Here is a 9,770-nt window from a genome sequence, read left to right as displayed (position 1 = left end):
GACGGAAACGTCCCAGTGCAGCTTAAGATGACGGCTCAAAATGAAGCTCGTCAGCCTTGTTGGCGGCTCTGTAGCAGCAACTGGGAGCTGCTTGGGGTGGATGAAAAGAAGGCAGAGTGAAGCTCACCCAGAATGTCGATTTGCCAGTGAGGAGCAGCTCACAGAAGGAAGTTGAGGGGCATGGTGGGAAGATGGACCCCAGGAAGACCTTAAATGGGAGAGGATGAAAAAAGAAAGGAGGCTGGTAGTCATCGGAAAGAGGTGGGAGTCAGGGATGGGAGGGTTTGGATTTAACGAGTTGCAGTGGTGAATTTGAAAAAAAATAGTTTGTGATATTGGGAAAGTGACTTCCTTGACACTGAGGTTTCTGAGAATTGTGGATTCTATCGATGTGAGGGCTCTGAGAGTGATGATGGGGGTGGGTTGCTGGAGGAAGCTTGTTGAAACTGAGAAGGTCAAGTTACAGGCTGAGTATTATGGTGATGTGAGAAAAGGAAACCCATGATTTTGGTGTGAATCCCCAATAAATGAGGAGCAGTGAGTGGCAGGGATGAGGGGAAGACACAGCTGGATGGCAAGAGTGTCCAGGGGCATGAAATAAACTAAGTTGTCTCTTTTTTTTTAATTGCTTATTTGGGTGTTCCAGGTGTTAGTTTCAACACACGGGATCTTTGATCTTCATTGCAGTATGCAAACTCTTTAAGTTGCAGCATGCAAGCTCTTTAAGTTGCAGCATGCGGGATCTGTTTCCTGACCAAGGGAACTCCCTGCATTGGGAGTTGCAGTCTTAGCCACTGGACCGCCAGGAAGTCCCCAAGGACATTTTCATAGAAAGGACAGCCATGCTTTCCCTGTTCTTGCAAGTGCACATGTAACAAACAAAAAGTAGCATTTCTCTGACTGTCAGTGGCCCCCAGAGCAATTAGTCAGTTCAGTGTAACATATGTCGCTCCAGCTCAGAAACACTAATAACACACAATTGGTTGATTGTGTATGAAACACACGGTATTTGCCCAGGGTTTCCCTGGACTGGGATCATGCAGATATCCACAACGGATATCTCAAGACCTTTGGACATTAAGAATTGGGGTGCATGCATGCGTGCAAAATTGCTTCAGTCATGTCCTACTCTTTGCAGTCCTCTGGACTGTAGCCCACCAGGCTCCTCTGTCCATGGGATTCTCCAGGCAAGAATACTAGAGTGGGGTGCCATGCCCTCCTCTAGGGATCTTCCGGATGGGGGAGCTTGCAACCTAAGATGGTCATGCTGTCTCCTGGCAAAACTGCTCAGACCATGCCTTAAAAGGTCAGAAAAATGTTATAGCCACTTTGAAAGACAGTTTGGCTATTTCTTACAAAACTAAAAACATTCTTACCACATGATCCATCAGTTGCACTCCTTAGTATTTCTCCAAAGTTGAAAACTTATCTCCACACAAAAATTTGAACATGGATGTTTATAGAAACTTTTACTAATAATTTTCAAAAGTCGGAAACTACCAAGATGTCCTTCAATAGGTAAATGGGTAAAGTTTGGTACATTCATACAATGAAATACTGTTTAGCACTAAAGAGAAATGAAGTATTAAGTCATGAAAAGACATGGAAGAAACTTAAATGCATATTACTAGATGAAAGAAGCAAATCTGATAAGGCTATATATGATTCCAAGTATATTATATTCTAGAAAAGGCAAAACTATGGAGACAGTAAAAACAGCAGTGGTTGCCAGGGGTTAGGGGAGAAAGAGATGACTAGGCAGAGTACAGAGGACTTTTAGGGCAGCGAGTCTGCTCTGTGTGGGATAATGGTGGGTACATGTCATTACATTTGTTCAAACCCGTGGAACGTATAATACCGAGAGCAAGCTCTAATGTAAACGATGCACTTTGGGTGATTCATACATCTTCAAGCGAAACAGAATCCACCCTACTATCAACAAGGCAAACTAAAGCAAACCTAGGGGGAAAGTTATGATGACGGGGAGGCTGGAGTTATGACATCCAAGGTGATGGGGATTTCAGAGAGTATCACATTCAAAGAATGGAGAAGACATTCTAGAAGAAGTAAGCTCAGGCTGAGATACTGGGCAAGAGAAGTGGCAGGGACTGAGCTTTACAGTCATCTCAACTCTGGACTTGATGCTGGGCCTCGTGGACTCTGCTGAGGGGTGTGCAGACATCTGCATCCCGCCCCGCTTTTGCAGACTTCCCTTCCCTTGCAGAGAGGATGCCTGCCTGGAGAGCGGTCACTGCATTGACGACCAAGTGAGGACCCATGGGGACTGCTGCCCCAGGCCAAGGGCTTTTAACAGAAGAGGTTCTTCCCTAAGAGCTGAGACTGATAGAGGCTGCCCACAGTGAGGGAAACTCAAACCCCGGCAATGGGAATGGAGAGACACAGAGGAAAGAGTCCAACGTTCTTGGCTGATTTCTTTGAAAGGTAAATCGACATTTTGAATACCTGTGGAGGATCCTAGGGTTCCAAAAGCGAGTAGAACTGGCATTCTTTACACCAGCCCCCAAGTCCAAATGCAGATAGAAGTGTGCTCACAGAAGGTCATCTTCCCACACCCCAACAATAATACTTTACACTATGGATAATACTTGAGGCCTTTCCAAATCTCTTTTACCCAGGCCATCTCGTATTTCTTTCATCAGCTCTGTGAGGCCTGGGAGGCAGGTGCAACTGGTCCAGCTGGAAAAGAAAGGAACAGACTCTCAGAGACAAATAATACACCAAGGTTTGTGGCTGATGAATGGCCAAGATGAGTCTGTAACCAGCTGTCTGACAAAATTCAATTCTTTTTTATTTTATTTTTTAACTTTACAATATTGTATTGGTTTTGCCATATATCAAAATGAATCCACCACAGGTATATATGTGTTCCCCATCCTGAACACTCCTCCCTCCTCCCTCCCCATACCATCCCTCTGGGTCATCCCAGTGCACCAGCCCCAAGCATCCAGTATCGTGCATCGAACCTGGACTGGCAACTTGTTTCATATATGATATTATACATGTTTCAATGCCATTCTCCCAAATCTTCCCACCCTCTCCCTCTCCCACAGAGTCTTCCCTAGTATAAAATATGTAAAGCATATAATCAAAATTTCTTCAGGTAAGCAGTTTACAACATGGTTGAAAGAGCCACTTGCCCATTTACTGATAGTGCAAAAAATAATCGTAGCAGCCACAACTAATAGTGAGTGCTTTCTATGTGCTAGGAGACATTTCATTTAATCCTCACATCTCTATGAGATGGATACGGTTACTGCGTACTTTGAAGAAACTGAGATTCGTCTAGTGGATCTCGGAGCTAGGATGATTCCAAACTCTGACAGTTTGGCTCTTGCGTCAGGGAATGTTAAAACCTCTGGTTCTTCTCTGGTGGTCCAGTGGTAAAGAACTCGCCTGCCAATGCAGGGGACACAGGTTCGATCCCTGGACCAGGAAGATTCTATATGCCCAGAAGCAAGTAAGCCCATGCGCCACAACCACTACAGAGCCAGCACTGTAGACCCGCGTGCCCTAGAGCCTTGCTCTGCAGCAAGAGAACCCACTGCAATGAGAAACCCACGCACTGCGTCTAGAGAGTAGCCCCTGCTCACTGCGACTGGAGAAAGCCTGCATGCAGCAAGGAAGACCCAGCAGAGCAGAAGTAAATAAATGCTTGTTGTTGTTTAGTTGCTAAGTTGTGTCCAACTCTTTTGGGACCCCATGGACTGTAGCCTGTCAGGATCCTCTGTCCAAGGGATTTCCCAGGCAAGAATGCTGGAGTGGGTTGCTGTTTCCTTCTTCAGAGGATCTTCCTGACCCAGGGCTTGAACCTGAGTCTCTTGCACTGGCAGCCCAGTTCTTTACCACTGAGCCACCTGCTGCTAAGTCGCTTCAGTCGTGTCCGACTCTGTGTGACCCCATAGACGACAGCCCACCAGGCTCCCCCATCCCTGGGATTTTCGAGGCAAGAGTACTGGAGTGGGTTGCCATTGCCTTCTCTGAGCCACCAGGGAAGCCCAATAAATAAATTTTTAAATCTTTAAAAATAAAATAAAGCCTGTGGACACCTACCACCTCAAGAAAATGCGAGATTGTCAATGTTGGGCATGTTGAACCCTGGAAGAAGAAGGTTGTGTGGGTTTTGAAAAAGATGGTTTTTATAAAGATGCTTAGAGGGTATACCACACCTTAGCATTGTGAAGCTGCCCTAATCTTTTCCTGAAGTGAAGAATAGTCAGGAAAGAGGAATATTTTACAACAGAAGAGTGAAAACAAGACAAAACAACAACGGCAACAGAAAACTCACATCTGGATAGTCTTCCTCCTGTTACCCAGCACTGGCCCGCGGCACTGAGACCAGCACAGTGACCCGGAGACCCAGCTGGGCCAGGGCCACCAGAAGGTGAATCCTCTCCGCTGCTGGCTGGTTGCGTGATCTTTACCTTCTCTGACTTTTTCTTTCCCTCAGGGGAAACATCCGCATGAGACTTATTGTCCTGGTTATTTCAGATTTGAATCAAATTAACAGCTCAATGTTCAAGCAGAAGGGGCTGACCCTTGCCTCGGAGTCCAGTGAACTCCACATCAGTGTTTCTCTATGATTCTACCCTGTCTGGAATGCGTTATTTAGTGTGGGGAATGAGTTATTTAGTGGGTTATTTGGGCTTCCCTGGTGGCTCAGATGGTAAAGAATTTGCGTGCAATATGGGAGACCTGAGTTCAATCCCTGGGTTGGGAAGATCCCCTGGAGGAGGGAAAGGCTACCCATTCCATTATTCTTGCCTGGAAAATCCCATGGACAGAGGAGCCTGGCAGGTTACAGTCCATGAGATCACAAAGAATCAGACATGACTGAGCAACTAACATGCACACACACACACACACACACACATATAATTTATATATACAATTTAAATTGTTTAATTTTTTATTTATTGGAAAAAATTTTATAGTTTACAATTTACCAGAACAGTATATTTTCCTAGCAAAAATAAATTGAAGCAGAAAATCATAAGCAGAAAGATTCAAGTGAAAGTGTTACACTATGGTTAGAATGATTTTTATTTCTATGGAAGGAAATTTTTTTGAAATCTTAATGCTTTTGTTTAAAACCTGGTGAAGGACTTCCCTGGTGATCCAGTGGTTAAGATATCAAGCTTTCAATGCAAGGGGCACAGGTTCAATCCCTGGTCGGGGAAGCTCCTCATGCCATGGGATGCAGTCAAAAAAATTCCCAAAGGTTATGAAACCTGGGGACAAGGGGACTCATTCACAGGGAAATCAGTTAAGGGATAAGCTATTAGGGAATTGAGGTCCCCAAGCTGTGAGGCAAGTATGGTCCAGGAGCCAATGTGGATTCCATCTCTGGGGACAGAGGGCTGGAGCCTCAGCTTGGGGGGGGTATGTGACCAGTGTCCTGTCTCTCAGGGGCATGGCTATTTTAGGAGAACTCCCAGTGTCTCTGCAGAGGTGCTGTCTGCAGACCAGGCGTCTTCCCCAGAGGCTGGCTATTGTCGGCCCCCAAGGGCCTCCGTGCTGGGCCTTTGCCTCCAAAGCCAGTGAGTGGGACACTCAGCCTGGGGCAGAATTTTATTGCTATTACTCTTTAAATTACATAAATTTGTATTCAAATATATCCTTCTAGGTACATAGAAGTACAGGTCTCAGAAAAAAGTTTTCATCACCTCCCAGTCCCTATAAACATATTCAGAATACACAAGCCAACTGTCTCATGAATGCCTCCCCCAAACTTTCTCAGGTATCTATATGCTACTTTGGAAATTTCTACCTCTTACTGTCTCTCCATTAACACTCATCAATCAATTTTGTTGGTTCCATTGGGACAGAATTTGAAACACAAGTGACTCATTCTAGGTTCTCTCTGTGACTGCTTAATGACAGCTATTTTTTGTCCAACCAAGTTAACTTGCCAAGGCCTGGCCTGTCCCCAAACTAATATCCACAGCCAGCTGAAGCCTTCTTGAATTTATAGAGATTTGAGTCTGCTCTTGTGCTTGCAGAAACAGCTCATAATGCATGGGAGTGACTGTATCTTTGGCCCAAAAGTCACCTATACCAGACAAGCCTGGTGGCTCATTAAAGAAGACATGGATGACACGTGGAAAATTGGTTTGTTTGGAAAGGCCTGTCATCACCTGCACTATTAGTCAGAAGGCAGAGAACTGCCGGCTACCACTTGCTTACTTGACTCCCTGTGATCTGTTGTTGAGGGCAGGGATGGTTTGATCCGGAAAGTGGCCTGTTGTAAGAGGAGATTGGATTCTTGAGCCAGTGCCCAGGAGCATTGTGGGAACAAATGGGCACTTGATTGAAGTTCCTAAGAATTCACTGTCCACTGTTCACCCAGCACCTGCCTATGTTGGTCCCCACTTCCACTCTAATACACAGAATCCTCTGGTGTGCAGGATGTACTTTCATCACTGTTGTTGTGTCTGACTCTTTTAATCTGTGGACTTCAGCATACCAGGCTTCCCTGTCCTTCACTATCTCCCAGAGTTTGCTCGATTCATGTCCATTGAGTGGGTGATGCCATGCAACCATCTTATCCTCTTTTGTCCCCTTCTCTTCCCGCCTTCAATCTTTTCTAGCATGAGGATCTTTTCCAATGAGTTGGCTCTTTGCATGAGGTGGCCAAAGTATTGGAGCTTCAGCCTCAGCATCAGTCCTTCCAATGAATATTCAGGACTGATTTCCTTTAGCATGGACTGGTTGGATCTCCTTGCTGTCCAAGGGACTCTCAAGAGTCTTCTCCAGCTCTGTACATTTGAAAGCACCAGTTCTTCAGTGCTTAGCAAAATAAGGTTGGTCCTCCTGTGGGGTCTGTATCTACAGACTTCTCACTGTCATCGTTTATTCTTATACCTCTTCTTTTTCTTCTGAACCCACATCCCCTGGCCAGGGCTGCATCTAATGTTAACAGTCATTTAGAGTAGCTGACTTTATTTTTCTGGGCTCCAAAATCACTGCAGATGGTGACTGCAGCCATGAAATTAAAAGATGCTTACTCCTTGGAAAGAAAGTTATGACCAACCTAGACAGCATATTAAAAGGCAGAGACATTACTTTGCCAACAAAGGTCGTTAGTCAAGGCTATGGTTTTTCCAGTGGTCATGTATGGATGTGAGAGTTGGACTATAAAGAAAGCTGAGCACTGAAGAATTGATGCTTTTGAACTGTGATGTTGGAGAAGACTCTTGAGAGTCCCTTGGACTGCAAGGAGATCCGACCAGTCCATCCTAAAGGAGATCAGTCCTGGGTGTTCATTGGAGGGACTGATGTTGAAGCTGAAACTCCAATACTTTGGCCACCTGATGTGAAGAGCTGACTCATTGGAAAAGACCCTGATGCTGGGAAAGATTGAGGGCAGGAGGAGAAGGGATGACAGAGGATGAGATGGTTGGATGGCATCACTGATTCAATGGACATGAGTTTGGGTGGACTCCGGGAGTTGGTGATGGACAGGGAGGCCTGGCGTGCTGTGGTTCATAGGGTCGCAAAGAGTTGGACAGGACTGAGAGACTGAACTGAACTGAACTGAACTGAGCATATTTAGATACTGAGCATATTTACCACTTCCTAGGCATTGAAAGGGAGAAGGCAATGGCACCCCACTCCAGTACTGTTGCCTGGAAAATCCCATGGATGGAGGAGCCTGGTAGGCTGCAATCCATGGGGTCACTAAGAGTCGGACACGACTGAGCGACTTCACTTTCACTTTCCACTTTCATGCATTGGAGAAGGAAATGGCAACCCACTCCAGTGTTCTTGCCTGGAGAATCCCATGGATGGAGAAGCCTGGTGGGCTGCAGTCCATGGGGTCGCACAGAGTCAGACACGACTGAAGCAACTTACAGCAGCAGCAGCAGCAGCAGGCATTGAAAGTGGAAGTGTTAGTTGCTTGGTTGTGTCCGACTCTTGGCAACCCCATTCCTAGGCATTGCCAAACAATAAGTCTCTGAAGTAGGTAAGTTTGTTGTTCATATTTTACAGATGAGGAAACTGAAGCACAGAAATTAACTCATTTTTTCCCAGGCCTTAGAGCTAAGAACTGACAGGTCCAGGTGTGTCTAATTCCAAAGCCTCTTGACCATGACTGTCTTCCTGGTCAGGTAATACCTCTGAGATATATGATGGGATAGCTAACCCTTGAGCCAGACCACTAGCTGTGTGACCCTGGACAAGCTGTTTAACCACTCTGTGCCTCAGTTTCCTTGAGTATAAAATATAAACATGTAAAGTATATAGAATGTAAAGTCTTAACACACAGACCCAGAAATGTCGTCATTTGACCTTGAGGTCCTGGAAGTCAGTTGTCTGCCCAGGGCTTAGTGGCCAGGGGGGAAGCCAGGCCAGCAGCAACTTCCAGACCTCTCCCCTCTCATTCTGTACACGTGCTGAAGCAGGTGGCTCACTCTGGATGTGAAAATGTCTTTGGGAGTCCCAGGAGGCTCAGTTGGTAAAGAATCTGACTGCAATGTAGGACACTGCCTGCAGGAGACCTGGGTTCAGTTTCTGGGTCAGGAAGAACCCCTCTGGAGAAGGAAATGGCAACCCACTCCAGTATTCTTTCCTGGAGAATCCCATGGACAGAAGAGCCTAGTGGGCTACAGTCCATGGGGCCGTAGAAAGTCGGGCATGACTGAGGACCCACACCCACGTCCTCAGTATCCAACTTGGTGAGTGTCCTGAGTGCCAGGAACACACAGATAACTGACTTAGTGGAACTGGCTGGCTCTGGCTCTGAATGTCCAGACCCGGATTCTACAGGCAGGAACGAGCAGAACCAGTGAAGTTACAAATGCCCACTGCACACATGTAAATGCTTCTAAATTCCAAACCCTAGAGTGATTATATCTGACCATCTGGTCTCTAAGGAGGTGATAGTGAGCATCTTACCTACAGTTCTTTGACACCCAGAGGGTGTCAAAGGGAGCAAGCTTGGAGACTTGACTGAAATAAAACTAACCCACTGTTTTTGATGACTCAGTCACTCAGTTGTGTCTGACTCTTTGTGACCCCATGAGCCGCAGCACACCAGGCCTCCCTGTCCATCACCAACTCCTGGAGTTTACCCAAAGCCATGTCCATTGAGTTGGTGATACCATCCAACCATCTCATCCTCTGTTGTCCCCTTCTCTTCCTGCCTTCAATCTTTCCCTGCACCAGGGTCTTTTCCAACGAGTCAACTCTTCGCATGAGGTGGCCAAAGTATTGGAGTTTCAGCTTCAACATCAGTCCTTCCAGTGAACACCCAGGACTGATCTCCTTTAGGATGGACTGGTTAGATCTCCTTGGAGGCCCATTGCAAACATAAAATGGACACATAACCTCTGCATGAAGCCTCTGCTCACCCCTTCCATCCTCACGAGGCACCAGACACCCTTTACCTCCTTTGCTCTCTGCCCTCACATCTCCTCTTCTCAATGGGCCTTCTTATTTGCTACAGTAGCCAGTCCTAGAACCTAGACTCTTCTTGACATTTCTCCACGTTCAGATATCTCTTTCTGTTTTCAGACCTTGGGTTCTTCCGGTTCTTGGTTGAAAATGCAGACAGCAGGACTCCGTCACCTTTAGACATTACTATTTGTGGCACAGTCTGAGGTCACCCGGACTGGCTGTCTCCTCATCTCAAAGAAAACACAAGTAAGGCTATGAACACAGTGAAAAGCACCATAGCCTCTTTAAATCTTTTTTTAAGTGATTAATGCTTTAATTTCTGGCTGCACTGGGTCTTCGCCACTGCATGCAGG

Source organism: Bubalus kerabau, chromosome 5, assembly GCF_029407905.1.
Source record: "Bubalus kerabau isolate K-KA32 ecotype Philippines breed swamp buffalo chromosome 5, PCC_UOA_SB_1v2, whole genome shotgun sequence".
Taxonomy (NCBI): Eukaryota; Metazoa; Chordata; class Mammalia; order Artiodactyla; family Bovidae; genus Bubalus; species Bubalus kerabau.
The sequence above is the reverse complement of the archived record's forward strand: the minus strand, read 5'-3'. Positions refer to the sequence as shown.